Source organism: Macrobrachium nipponense, chromosome 36, assembly GCF_015104395.2.
Source record: "Macrobrachium nipponense isolate FS-2020 chromosome 36, ASM1510439v2, whole genome shotgun sequence".
Lineage (NCBI taxonomy): Eukaryota > Metazoa > Arthropoda > Malacostraca > Decapoda > Palaemonidae > Macrobrachium > Macrobrachium nipponense.
In genome coordinates this window covers 58,136,437-58,151,657 of record NC_087220.1, presented here as the reverse complement: position 1 = coordinate 58,151,657, position 15,221 = coordinate 58,136,437, and the positions used below count along the sequence as shown (strand labels likewise).

Below are 15,221 nucleotides of genomic sequence, written 5' to 3'. Positions count from 1 at the left end.
CTTATGACAGCATTTCTTCCCTCTTTCTCGATGGATGATTGGCTATACGTAACGAAGGCTAGACCTCTGGCAACAATGACATAAAAATGTAAATACAAGCAAAGCAGTACACCTTTATGAACTCAAACCTCTCCACTGATAATTGTTATAATGAACAAACCAACAAAATACGTTAATAAATACAAAAACACTTCGATTATTAGTCTAACTCCAAAATAAGTTTCCTAAGAAATTACAATCTACTTTATAGGTCACAATCAGATTGACAAGATGTAGGGAATAGTTGGTAATTTACAAAAACATAGTAAACAAGCTTGATTTGATAATTGCTATAGCCAATGTCAAGCAATTTTTATTTATTGGCTGTCTACCTATTTACTAAAAGAAAAAAAAATAGCCGTTACCGCATTTTGGCTTTGAACCTTCACCAATAATTATCGTCAGAATGATGACTTCATGAGGCTCCACCCACTTTGGCCTCGTTATAATTCAGGATAACACTGAAGGCTATCATGGGCATTGTTGGATTAGAAAATTAACTTCTGGCTATAAAAACTCATTTCTCGAGTAGTTGCAAGAAGTGCTAAATGATCCTCAAGGATCCCAGCAGTTGGCCTAAACGTTTAATTCATGTATATTACTGCTATTACTACAGTAGTATTACTACACATGCACAGATACCCCACCCACATCTATGTATCGTTCCGCCATTCATAAAGTCTTTGTCATGGGCACGGGCTTTCTCTTGACTGTAAAAAAGTTGCAAGTTGTAAGACAAATGCAGTTTTGCAACAACGGGGAAAATTCCAAATCCTGTTAGCCATTATTGACTGCTATGGGTTTCAGAGCCGATGGAATAAGGTGAATGAGTTTCTGTCTGGTGGATGGGCGGGGCAACATTTCGTCAAAGGTTGTTTACCTTGCTTACGTAGTGAATGTTTTTCGACACTTGGCTCGTAATCATTGGCCATGGCATCGGCTGGATAATTTTTACTCAATAAAAATTAAAACTACCAGGTTTAGGTCATTGATAATGCTGCCAAAATTTGTGTGGTTGTGAAATATACATATGTCAACTTTCAACTACATCCGATGCTTTGATAAGGAGCAAAGTCCAAAAAACCGTGTTACAGAGGCCCTGAATCTCATAGTAGTCAACTTATACACAACTATATTAACTACTATATGCAGTTGAACTAACTATAGTTACTCCCTGTATAAATGTCACGTAACTATATAAACCCTAGTTAACTCCTAAACAGGCCTTATAAATCCCTGTAAAGTCCCTATCAATATCTATACAGAGACCCTCGGTATCTAAACCTATAATCTATAGTGAGCTATATCAAATATACAGTTGTAATAATTCAATTAATTCCTATATAAACGTCACGTGACTGTAGAAGACAAGCCCCCTATATAATTCGACGTAGAGAGAGAGAGAGAGAGAGAGAGAGAGAGAGAGAGAGAGAGAGAGAGAGAGAGAGAGAGAGAGAAATACCGGTACGGTAAATAAACGCGGTACAAATCTGTCTTAAGAGACACGTTTGCTCTCTCTCTCTCTCTCTCTCTCTCTCTCTCTCTCTCTCTCTCTCAGAAAGCGAATGGTTGACCTTGGTAATATTATGTAAGACGAGGCATTGTGTGTACAGACACACACACGCACACATTTTGTATGCGCATATATTATGCGCTTGGCTGAGAGAGAGAGAGAAAAGAGAGAAAAGGAGAAAGAAAGGATTAGAAAATGAGAGAGAGAGAGAGAGAGAGAGAGAGAGAGAGAGAGAGAGAGAGAGAGAGAGAGAGAGAGAGAATGTGCAATACGTATCGTATCTCCAGAATAAAGGACTACAATGCAGTGAGCATTATGTGTGTGTGTGTGTGTGTGTGTGAGAGAGAGAGAGAGAGAGAGAGAGAGAGAGAGAGAGAGAGAGAGAGAGAGAGAGATAATTGTATAACACGTCAGTCTTGGCTAAATGACGACAGCACAAAAAATCAAATAAAAATGAAATCTCGGGAGTTACCATTAAAACCGGAATTTTGAGAGAGAGAGAGAGAGAGAGAGAGAGAGAGAGAGAGAGAGAGAGAGAGAGAGCTGGTTCTGTTACTAACCGAAGTCCTCGTTAGGAAAGGGTTCATTTTGCCTTAGGTTAAACAAAGCCGTTACACCAATCCCTATTTCCACAGAGCATTGCCTAGTCAAACTAGCTCATAAATACATAAATACACTTCCAAATACATATTTAAATACACTTACGCCTCTCGCGAATATCTGTGTGTATGGATACGTATACTCGCTACACACCCGCGCATGCATGTCATTTACATTTAAAGGAAAACTATCGTACAATATGATTTAGTTTAAAGTGATTCAATATGGCTACCTTTTTCGGCCTAGTCATGGCTCTCTCTTAACCAGTCATCTTATGTAACCCCTTTTTAAAGGGGATATGCCACTCTCTCTCTCTCTCTCTCTCTCTCTCTCTCTCTCTCTCTCTCTCTCTCTCTCTCTCTCTCTCTCTCTCTCTCTCTCTCTCAACCAAATGCTGGTTCAAGTTAGCCGGTTATAATAATAATAATAATAATAATAATAATAATAATAATAATAATAATATTAATAAATTAATTAATAATAATAATAATAATAATAATAATAATAATAATAATAATAATAATAATAATAATAATAAGATAGATATGTCATTGACAGTAGTAATATTATTGGATGTTGTAGTTGTAGAATGTTGTGAATTATGAAAAAATATATTTTTGAAAAATAATTAATTTCGTTAAAATCCTCAAATTTGTAAAATAAAAAATAAATTAGGCCTGTGAACGTAAGTCCCACATAAGCCTATAATAAGTCTAGAAAAAGTTCAAATTATATACTCTCTCTCTCTCTCTCTGAAATAAACAGAATAAAAATACTTACCTGAACTAACCAGCTGTTATGATCAATGATGTTCTTGTGAACGCGAAGATTATATATTTTTGAGTGTCAAGTGTTCTTGAAGTTTAAGTATATCTAATATGTGATTTTGGACACTTAAATCACTTACAACTTTACACTTATGTTACTATAGTTATCACTGGAAAGATATTTAAATATATATATTACTTTAAAACACTTGTGAACACTTATTTAAAGTTGCCATCCACTTATGTCTCCTTACGTAAGCTATGATGTAACTTACTTAGGCCTATGCAACTCACCTAGGCCTACTATATTAACACACAAAACTTTAGATAATCCACTCAAATCAACTTGGAAGTGGGTAATGATCACTAGGCCTTGGCTATAGTGAATCAAGTCGACTTAGAAAATACTTAAAACTTTATGTTTAAGTGACAAAAAAGTAACAAAAATTAACTTAAAGAACGTGACTTCAAAAGAGCAACCCAGCCCAACCACTGTTACGCCTTGGGAGAGAAAGAGGCGATCAATAGAGGATGTCGCTTCCTATAATTTCCTCTCCTCTCTCTCTCTCCCTCTCTCTCCTCTCTCTTCTCCTCTCTCATCCCTCTAAATATCCTCTCTCTCTTCCTCTCCCTCCCCACTTCTTCTCCCTGCCTTCTCTCTCTCTCTCCTCTCTCTTCTCCTCTCCTCTCTCCTCCCCTCTCCACCTCTCCCCTCTTCTTCTCCTCCTCTCCCTCGTCCTCTCTCTCTCTCTCTCTCTCTCCTTCTCTCTCTCGTTCTCTCTCTCTCTCTCTCTCTCTCTCTCTCTCTCTCTCTCTCTCTCTCGTAGGTCTAGCAGCTTTTCAGGCACCAGAAAACCCTTTCTTATCTGTTCCCCCTTCGGGGGAGCGAGGGTTCATCTTTCTCTCATTTTACAAATTCTCTCTCTCTCTCTCTCATCGACACTAAGCCATAAATTAACTTGTTGTACCACTTAACGGATAGTATTAACTTTCATCATCAAATTCTTTCTCTCTCTCTCTCTCTCTCTGGCCTAAATCACACCACTTTCATCACTGTTAACTTCTTAATTTAGCTTTTGCGCGCTCTCTCTCTCTCGATCAAGTTTTAATGCCTTTCATAACTGTTCAGTCTCTGGCTGACTTTATGGCCTTAACACTTCAAAATAAAGACTACACACTCTCTCTCCTAAAATGTTTAGGCCTAGTTCTGTATTCAGACAGTGACAATTTACATAGTTTAATTATTAACAAATAGTCTATATATATATATATATATATATATATATATATATATATATATATATATATATATAATATGCATGCATCAATACTAAGCAATGTTGCATGATTATTACCCTTCTAAACGACACTAAACACTCAACCATCTCAACTGTTTAGAATCAGTTCTGGATTCAACACGTGTCACACATACTATCAAATAGGCTTTGTATATAGGCCTAAACACTTCCTTAGCAGTGCTACACAATTAATACAGGCCTTCTAAACGATACTAAAAACACTCCTTCTCAGCTGTATAGGAATAAACGCAGCAACACCAAGAACTAAACATCTGTAAACAATAAAACGGCTCGTATAGGGGGCCGGCCACTATAGACTCAGGTTTCAGTTCCCTCAATTAATATTTGAATTGTTTTATAATTATCCCATTAATTTAATATTCGATTACATTAATAAATTCATTAACGTTTATTTAATGTTCTAAACACTCTCTTCTAAACTGTTCAGGATTAGATACAGACAACAGACCGACCAAACATCTGTTAGAAATTGAACCGACCGCTATTAAACAGCCATTGTAATTTAAAGAATATCGGATTATTTTTGCGATTATCTTTGCAATATGGTGTCCGATCACTTTAATATGATTATTAAATGTTTCTCTAATCTTCCGGTCACCGTGCCACGGGTTACACACCACCAACGCTCGCTGTAAGGGCAATGAATAGACTGTTTAAAGAAAGAATACTGAAGGGACTCTACAGTATATAGTACCATTTTTTTTTCTTTTGCCCATCGCTCCTGGGCTTACCGCGCAGGACGATGCCAAATGTCGCGATTGAAATCGCTTGTTTGGACGTTATTCACGTTTATTTATGAATAAATTACCATGCCTTGACGTCACTAGGTTTGTTATTTAACGTTATTTCATGTGAATTTGTCGTTTACTGGTTTATTTTAAGGTTTAGAGGGATATAGGCTTTATAGATAAACGAACGATTGACGCGACGTTGCCATATGTCGCGATTAGAAACGCTTTGTTTTTCACGTTATTTGAAGTTATTTATTAGCGAAATTTGATGTGATTGCGCATAGGTGTGTTTTATTTAGCGCTGTTTTATGCGAATTTGTTGGTTTAGTGGTTTAGTTTTGGGTTTAGAGGAATAAGTGTTACATAAACAACCGAACAATTTACGAGGTGGTCAGATCGCTTGTTTACTCTTCTTTTCTTCTTCTTCTTCTTCGTCTTCTTCTTCTTCGTCTTCTTCTTCTTCTTCTCTTACCTACTTTCGGAAAGCGTATGTACAAAAAAATGATGACTCACGGTATAAAAACACACATTTTAACCAAAATAAACAAACAAATAAATAAAAATCTATACAAAAATGCGTTAATGTTCCGGTGCATAAAACAGGAGGGGGTATATAGAGAGCTCCCCCATTCTGGCATGCGAGCCAAACTTAAGAGGGAAAAAAGCGGGAAAAAAAGAAAAAAGGGGGAAGAAATAGGGGGTTTTGGAATGGGTAACCGTGAGGAAAGGAAAGGGGGAGGAAGGGGGGAGGGTAGATGGGAAGGGGTTGGATAGGAAGGGACCTGATTCAATTTATAGCAAGTGTAGGAAGGTGTAGATTACGCTGTTTGTAGACCGAAGCTTTGCAATGTTTGCTTCCTGTGTTGCTAAATTTGTGTTTATAGACACCATTTATCTATCTATCTATCTATCTACCGATTTATTTGTCTGTCTATATATCTATATATGTGCATCAAGTCCTAAATACCGATTTAATATCAAATCAACTAAACTTTGGGAATAACTTACACGCACATGCTTCTAAGCCTAAGCCTATAACTCAGGATTTTTTCAAGCCGTTTTATATATATAATAGATATATATTATATATTATATATATATTAATGTATCATCTTATATTATATATATATTATATCTATAGATCTTATTAATATCTGTATATAATATCTATATATATGTATATATATATATATATATATATATATATATATATATATATATATATTATATATATATATGGAGCACAAAGCCTATATGAAGAACTTAATATTATTTAATATAGATTAACCTACAGAAAGTAGTGCAAATAAGTGCTTTTGAGCCAGACAGGATTCAAACCTAGACCTATGGTTTAAAAACAAGCGATAGATAGATACTACACTGCTATTCACAAACATACACTTACACACGCATACGCGCACACCACACACACATAAACAAAGGCCACAAAATCACGGGCAAACAAAAGCAAACAACCGATGTTTGCAGTGAATATACCAGAGGAGCTCCTTGCAAACACTGGACACAAAAGAAGCCAGATTGGTTCCTTTAGAACTTTTGCGAACCTTAAAGTACTTTTTTTTAGTTCACAGGATATTGAAGGCTTTTATTTGTGGGTGTGATGTGTGTGTGTGTGTGTGTAGAGGGGACGATTCCTGCTTTTATTTTATTTTCATGAGTTTTTTTCGCTTTTGTCTAGAGCTTAGCACTGTGTCACTAGGCCAATACTGGTGCTATTATTATTATTATTATTATTATTATTATTATTATTATTATTATTATATTATTATTATTATTATTATTATTATAGCTTTTATTTCCTATGCTACCGACAAAACTAATTATTTTCCAACAAGAGAGAGAGAGAGACTCCAGTCACAGAGGTGTCAGCTTCGTCCATCGTATGCTCACTGGTTTGATTATGGCTGGGAATTAGACGCACATGTCTGCAATAATTTCTCACGGTAGACATTTAGATTAATGCTTAGTTGTAGCTACATACGCACACACAAACATACACTCACATACACACACACAAACACGCACACATCACAGCAATTTTGATGCGAAACAGAGCGGTAGTTTTTGAGATACGGTATAAGGAACACAAACATATATTCAGCACCACTTATACTAACTTATACCCCAGCCTTACATAAACTAAAGGAATGTTGCCCTCAGACAATAAATCATTTCATGCCCTTTTGGGCACAGCGCCCCCCTCCCCCAGGCTATATGGTATCGAGTTCAGGGAGAGAGAGAGAGAGAGAGAGAGAGAGAGAGAGAAGATGGAGTTTATTTTCATGCATATGGAACCTATACTTATGATAAACGCTGTTTGTTTATGCAAATTGTTTAGTACTCTCAGAGAGAGAGAGAGAGAGAGAGAGAGAGAGAGAGAGAGAGAGAGAGACTATATTCACAGCGTTTTTTTCTCTCTCTCTCCCCTAAACATACCCTCACAAAGAGAGAAGATTCCGTGCCAATGCCAACCTCGTCAAGAAGATGCCCAGATGTGGCACACCATTCGGAGAGAGAGAGAGAGAGAGAGAGAGAGAGAGAGAGAGAGAGAGAGAGATTGTATGTCACTTCCTATCTAAATTGTCAATTTAATCTTTCGTCATGTTCGATTTGTAGAGATATGTGGATTGACGAAACCCAGAGAGAGAGGAGGGAGAGAGGGGAGAAAGGAGAGAGAGGTGAAGGAAGACGAGAGAGAGAGAGAGATAGGCGAGAGAGGAGAGTTTGAGGATGTTTAAAAACAGGTAAGGTCAGATTTCGCCAGACATGGTAAAACCTCGAATGCTGAGAGACAGAGAGGGAGACCTTATATAATTGTATATAAAACCATAGACCGATGTGCTGAGAGAGAGAGAGAGAGAGAGAGAGAGAGAGAGAGAGAGAGGAGAGAGAGAGAGAGATTCAACTTCAATAAAATGATACTTACGTTTATAGTAATTTGAAACGCTTTCTCACTTTCAGGCTAAATTATCATCTTATTTTGAAAAGCACAGTTGAATTATTCAAATAAATGAATAAATCAATCAGTAAACAGATAAACAACTACATAAGTCAATAGATAAACAGACGGATAAATACATAGGTAAAAATTAGAATCTATATCAATTTTAAAACTAAAAAAAAAGTATATATAGGTCTAACTATGAAAGCACACGTGTTAACACCGAGCGAAAAATGTGTGAACTGACTACACATATGCATAAATACTAAGGACCACTGACACTTGTGCCTCTCTCTCTCTCTCTCTCTCTCTCTCTCTCTCTCTCTCTCTCACCAGCAATTAATAGCACATCAAACAGACAGCTGCCACTGTAACAAAAGACTGTCACAGAGCCAACGATATGCTTTGATAAAAAAATAAGTTTATATATATAAAACAGGTTTATGTGCTTTTGTTTCTAGGCAGCTCTTATTTATATCGGTGTGTAATTTTTTAGTATTAATATTTAATGTTCAAGTAACTGCAGACACGATTACATTAGTACCAACCCTTCGGGGTTGGATACCCATCATAAAAGAATGTAAATGAATTATAATAGTTATTCACAATTATTTGAAATATAAATATGATTAAAATTTGAAATATAAAATATCAAATTTACATTTTAAAATGAAAATAAAGCTAAATTTGGGATTATTTAGCTAAAAATAACCATTTGACGCTTATCAAGAAATGGCAACACTGGTTGATGTAAACAGTGTATCTTCTCGATAGTGTCATGTGTCAATCCCGTATCATTTATTCCGTATTTTCGTGTCAAATTCTGGCTGTTCGAAAGATAGGTAATTGAGAGATTGTATTAATTAAAATACAAATGTTTAAGTGAATTTGTTGTGTAAAAATAAGTTCGATTTTTATATAGGAATCCAGATCTTTTATGGACCAAACACACTTAGGGCCCACTACTTACTATAGGATATAGCCTAGTATTACCTACCTAGGGGCGCGTAAGGCAGTAAGTCTTGAACTCAGTGAACACCTACCTATTTTTAATTATATTTAATCATATTCGTATTATTTTTGCTCTATTTTTGGTTCACTACTTGTTTATTGTTGTGGTAATTAATGTATTTGCGATTATTCCATAGAATTAGGTATTAACTAGGTACAGAAATAAACCTACTTATGATACATTTAATTTAATTAAAAACTGGTCTAAGGAGACCAGTCAGGTATGATCGTAATTTTGACAAGTATTTTAAAATATTTTTTATTAATTATGTATTGGTATATTTTGCATTTTCTAATGAAAATAAAATCCCAAATGAGGGTTTATAATGGAAGGCTACACTAAACTGTAGATATAAGTAGTACCTATATGTCATACAGGTTAGGCTAGCCTATACCTACCTATCTAGGCCTATTGGATGCCAAAGGAAAAATTTTATTAACTATTTATTGGTGTTTTTTGCATTTTCTAATGAAAATAAAATCCCAAATGATTATTTAGCTATACCTAATGGAAGCTACACTAAACTAGCCTACTAGGGCTAGTACAGCAAGATTTATTGTATAGGTTAGGCTATATAGTCCTATTGGATATGCTACCTAAGCGAAAAATCTTAGCATTGTCTATTTTTCAGTTTAGGGATGATTTACGTAGACCTAGGTTAGTTTCACTGTCTTGTCCCTGTGAATTTAAAAATTAGGACATACGCTATATAATTAGGTTTGGGCTTAAAATGCAGACAGTGTGTTATTTTAATTGGTTAGTAGGCCTATAGGGTGTTAAATCCTATAGAATTACCCTACATCTACATCTCATAGGATAATGTAGGCTAGGTTGTAAGTCAGATGAGGATATTGTAATCTCTTTAAATGATAGCTTAGGAAAACTTAGAAATATTCTATGAATGTGGTAAATCTGGACTTTATAGGCCTAATAATAGTGTTTTTATTTTAGTAAAAAATCGAAAAGACTACATGTTACGGTAAACTGAACATGAATAAACTAATCTGGAACATCAACTAAAGTGCAACTCTACTGCAGTACTGGACTATAACTTTACTATGTTAGAATATATTTAGGATATTCAGAATATGCTTAAAATATTTAGGTTATAAGATGAATTTAGAATATCAGGAATGTATTTTGCTTTGAATTTTGTCCATTTTGTAGGTGTTCCTACATAGGCCTAATCATTCTAGAATTACATCCAACATTGTCAGCTTTGGAACATTTTCACTCTTCGGTTGATTCTTAATCATTATATTTTTACCAAGCCACTGTTGCTTAATCAAATCTTTGTATTGTATTAATGTCAGTTCTGGTGTTTGGATCATGTTTGGGCTAAAACTTCTTGTCAAGAAACTCTTCAATTGTCTTTGGAGTAACTTTAATGGCAGCACAAGCTGTTACAGTATATTGTATATTGATAGTAACCTGTATACATTATATTGTTTATTGGTAGTAAGTAAATGCAATTCAGCATTCTGATTCATTGAAATTGACTTACATATTTTGTGTTTCCTTGTTCATAAAGTAAATCATTACTTTTGGTTATTATATCACTATAGATTAAATCAGATCACTGCCATATAAGCCCTCAACATCCACCTGTTATAAGTTTATAGCAGCTCAGCTCAGCTTAAAAGTGTGTTGACAAATAAGGTATAAAGTATATGAGTGAATATACGTATACGTGTTATTTTGCATGGTGTTGGTATTGCATGAATTTGCATCTGCAAAAAGTACATCATATGCCTGTAATATTCCCGTTTTCCCAAGTTAATATTGATTGTTGGAAAAGCAGCATTACTTAACTTCTTTTTTCTCTTTTTAAACTCAGTCTTTTTGCACATTCACATGTATATACACATCTAGTAGCTACACTTACAAACTAATACCATCTGAAGTATTGTATTTGTCATCACCATAAACAGATACGTACCATGTTCAGGGTGAGCACTTTTGTATAGCAATGTACCTCCCCCCACATTCTCTCAATAGGAATGTTATGTAAGTGAAAGCTGCCATTGACATAATCTTTAATTTTCTTTACGTTTGGCTATTTTACATTGTAAGTGAGATTGGATAGTGAGTATGTATTCATGTTAGGCCTACGTGTTGTCAGATTTGTACATTCTTAAGTGGAAGACTACACTGGAAAAACCATATCCTAGTATCTAAAGAGGTGACTTTAAGTGGTATTTCCTGGACACTAGAGAGAGAGAGAGAGAGAGAGAGAGAGAGAGAGAGAGAGAGAGAGAGAGAGAGAGAGAGAGAGAGAGATTGCGCCATCAAATTCTAGGAAGACAACCTCGCAAGCATTGTTATTCATGAATTTGTGCCACTTTTAAAAGGCCATCCTTGTAAATGAGGTTCATACTTTGTGCCATTTTTTGGCAACGGATCTTTTATATGCCTACCCTCCCTTGGGACATGTCCCTAACTGTGACCAGTTTTTGAGAGGGTGACCTTCCTCCCCTGTCCAGTGGTTATATGACAGACTAATTCAGGAATCCAGTTTTGTTGGTGTTGTCAGGTAGATGTGAGATCTATTTTATTGGATGTAGCTCAGATTCCAGATTATTAGGAGTGGTTGTCCTAGTTATTGTAGTGGAGATGTGTTGCAATATTGTTTAGTTCATTTTTTCAGCTGGCGTTGCAGTGCTGATGTTGCAGACACATAGAGTAAATTAGAAGTTAGGAATACATAGATGCATCCATATATTATCTAATATATACTTGTGTGTGTGTATATGTATGTATATAAATATGTAAAATATGTAAATATATCTATATATATATATATATATATATATATATATATATATATATATATATATTATGTATAATCATTCATAGCCTCATAACATAGAGGATTAACACAAAAAATAAAAATAATGCTTCATATATTTTTTTATTACAAAATACTATCACATGTACATATAGGCACTCAGCTGTATGATACATCCATCATCATATGAATTCATCCTTTTGATGTAATCAAATTAGGACCCTTAATTTTGGCTATCGGGACTTCTCGCAGGCAAAACCAAGAGGGGGATGTTTGAATGTCTCGTTGTCTCAGAACCTCGTTAATGTTAGGCATAACATTCCCCCCTGGGTTATATCCTTGATGTCAGTTAAGAAGTCCTAAAATTCCATAAAGGGTTGGTTTTGGCAAGAAGGTATCACTGTCCCAGTTCGAGTTGATTTTCAGGAAGAGTTTGGAAGTATATTTATACAATTTCTGCTGTCATATCTCTTCAAGATGTCGAATATTATCGATTTGAATATTTGCGTGTGTTTAAAATACAACTTTCGTTTTCAGTATCACGAATAATACAGATTTAAATTACATTTACGTACATTAATAAACAAAATTTTCGTCTTCAGATTCCACGAGTATTATCGATTTTAAACGTTTGATTATGTTTGATATACATTTATCGTCTTAAGCATCTCGAATATTGACGTATATTCTCTGTAATGCTGCTGAGAACCATCCCGTGGACGTCGTTATAAACCAAGGAAAAAGATGGACATAATTTTTTGTTTTCGTTTCATCATCTTGGGGAGAAAACTATGAAACTAGAATAGATTTTTAATTATTATCGAGTGGAGACGTCGTCCATTTTAAGTGAACTGGATGTTGCCAGTTGGGCAGACTTTGCCAGAGGGTCCTACGACGCAACCGGCGGCGTCCACGCCGTAGGTGGTTGGGACTACGGGGGCAGCCTGGAAAGGAAGATAGTAGGAAAGTTAGTACAATGGAATATTTAGTTGAGTTACCCCTGAAAAATTATCTTAACGGCCGTTTTCTTTGATGACTTAAACTCGTTAAATGCCTTCTAAGCAAAAAATGGAGTATTTAGTTCCGTTACCCGTGAAATATGGTCTGAATGGCCGTTTTCTTTGATGGTTTAAACTTTAAATGCGTTCAAAGATATTTAAACTGCAAATTCCATTCAATTTTACAACATTATTGTGATTTACCGTCGTAAATGGCATGAATAGAGTTAAGGGTTATTCTATAACAGCCGCAATGACGTTTATGTAACAAATAATAACACAAACACAAAAATAACAATAAAACGGTAGTTTGTATAAGACCAAATACCCTTAGAGGACAGATTACTTCAGTCACCCATCAAACGTAAACAAACCATTGGCAATTCCCCCTTTTTTTTCGAATTACCTGGAAAACAGCTGGGTTGTGGTGGTGGACTGGGACGGTGGGTGGGTGTCGGTTTCTGTTGAGGGCGGCGACGTGGGCGTGGGCGTGGTGTCCCAAGAATGCCCAGGCTGGCTGGCTGAACTGGACAGGGCCGGAGGGTCCTACGATGCCAGATGGCCCTATCACTCCAGAGGGACCTACCAGGCCTACGGAGGGCATGGCTGAGACTGCAGCCACCACAGCGCACAAGACTACCTGCAGGAGGCGCAACGGAAAGTGGGCGTGAGAATTTAGGCTGTTTTTGAGAGGTGGTGATGTAAAAATGGCGTATATACAGGAGCTTTAGCAAGACAATAAAATGTTCTCTGAGGTGACTAAAAGTTTTTAAAAATTTGCAACTTTTAAAAAAGTATTGTCCCACTTATATTTATTATTTAATGATTGAACCTATTCTCCCTGTTACAAAACTGCTAGTCGGGTAATATTTTAATAATAAAAAAATAACACGTTTCATAGACCACGATTACCAGTATAGACCCTTAGTTTGGAGCCCTGAATATCCAAAATTCAGGCACTTCCCCCTTATCAGAATTAGGACGATTGAATGCAATGCAGATCAAATTAATGTTGCAATTAGAGCTTAGAAACTTTGACTCTGGTTGGTATTTGTAAGGGTGATCTCGAGTGGTTATCCAGGAAAAAACTAGCACTTAGAAACTTGTGGCAGAGATTGGAATAAGATAAATAAAATGAGAATAGATCGATCCAGAAACATTTAGGAATAACATTAGAAGTTTGAATCCAAGACGACCAGCAAGTTATCTACCTGTTATGAAGCCAAAAAGTCTAGAGGTTTATTTAACCATCTCGAAATTGGTCTACGTTTGGAAGATAAAGAGACGAACTTTGTAAATTGTAAATGGAAAGGTCGAGTTTGACACATGGAAGATTTACTGTGGTGTAAAAGTGATCTAGACATAAGAATGTTAAGAGTTTCTCTCATGTCTGATAAGCTGAGAAAGAGTTAGACTGGCAGAAATGATGAGGACGTGAACAGAACGTTGGTCTACTTTGGTATAAAAGTGAGACTTGAAATTGTGACCAATTCTTGTCATTTGTGATCTGCTGAGAGTGTTGGGCTGTTGGCAGATTGAACAAAGATTCCATACCCAAGTTGAAATGTTTATTCTCAGGTTGAAATGTTGAACGAGTTTCCATTGTCAAGTTGAAATGTTGAACAAAGATTCCCTTGTCAAGTTGAAATGTTGAACAAAGATTCCCTTGTCAAGTTGAAATGTTGAACAAAGATTCCATTGTCAAGTTGAAATGTTGAACAAAGATTCCATTGTCAAGTTGAAATGTTGAACAAAGATTCTATTGTCAAGTTGAAATGTTGAACAAAGATTCCCTTGTCAAGTTGAAATGTTGAACAAAGATTCTATTGTCAAGTTGAAATGTTGAACAAAGATTCTATTCTCAAGTTAAAATGTTGAACAGTGTTCCTATTCTCAAGTTGAAATGTTGAACAGACTTCCGATTCTCAAGTTAAAATGTTGAACAGATTTTCCATACCCAAGCCACAGACAAGAAATCTCCTCACGAAAGCATTCAAGATCTTCAAACGGCCCCATTTCCAAGAAGTGCTTGAAAAACATGGGGTTTCTAGTACAACTCACCATAACCTTCATGATGATGATGATGCTCTTCGGACGAGAACCTTCGAGGAACTGATGTCCAAAGCCTCTTCTTCACCTCTTATATAGGCGTCGGACGCCGTGACGTCACACACACACACACACACACACCCTTGGGCCAATGGAGAAGCCAGCTGAAGGATGACAGGGGGAACCGTTAGCCAATGGGGACACGCCCTGGCTTTATTTTGTTTTTAATAAACTTTTTCGGTGTCTGGAGGAGGCTTTGTGATTGTAGCGGAACTGTAGTGTGAGACTCGTAAGGGGAAAGGTATTGTCAAGGATTCTTGTGAATTTGAGAAGAAGAGGAGGAGGAGGAGGAGGACAGAAAAAAGGGGTGACTGAAACGGACATTTTGACCAGAATGAATTGATTAGATTTCTGAATTTCTGAGCACCGTTACTCAGTGACTG

General features: G+C 36.1%; 1 long non-coding RNA gene across 1 annotated transcript; it reads right to left on the bottom strand.

Moving 5' to 3' along the window:
- Positions 1-11,835: 11,835 nt before the first annotated feature.
- On the bottom strand, positions 11,836-14,944 carry LOC135203721 (uncharacterized). Its single transcript, XR_010312000.1, has 3 exons — positions 14,791-14,944; positions 13,136-13,369; positions 11,836-12,675 (listed from the first exon to the last, which is right to left on the bottom strand). It is a non-coding gene; the product is annotated as an uncharacterized LOC135203721 (long non-coding RNA).
- Positions 14,945-15,221: the final 277 nt, after the last annotated feature.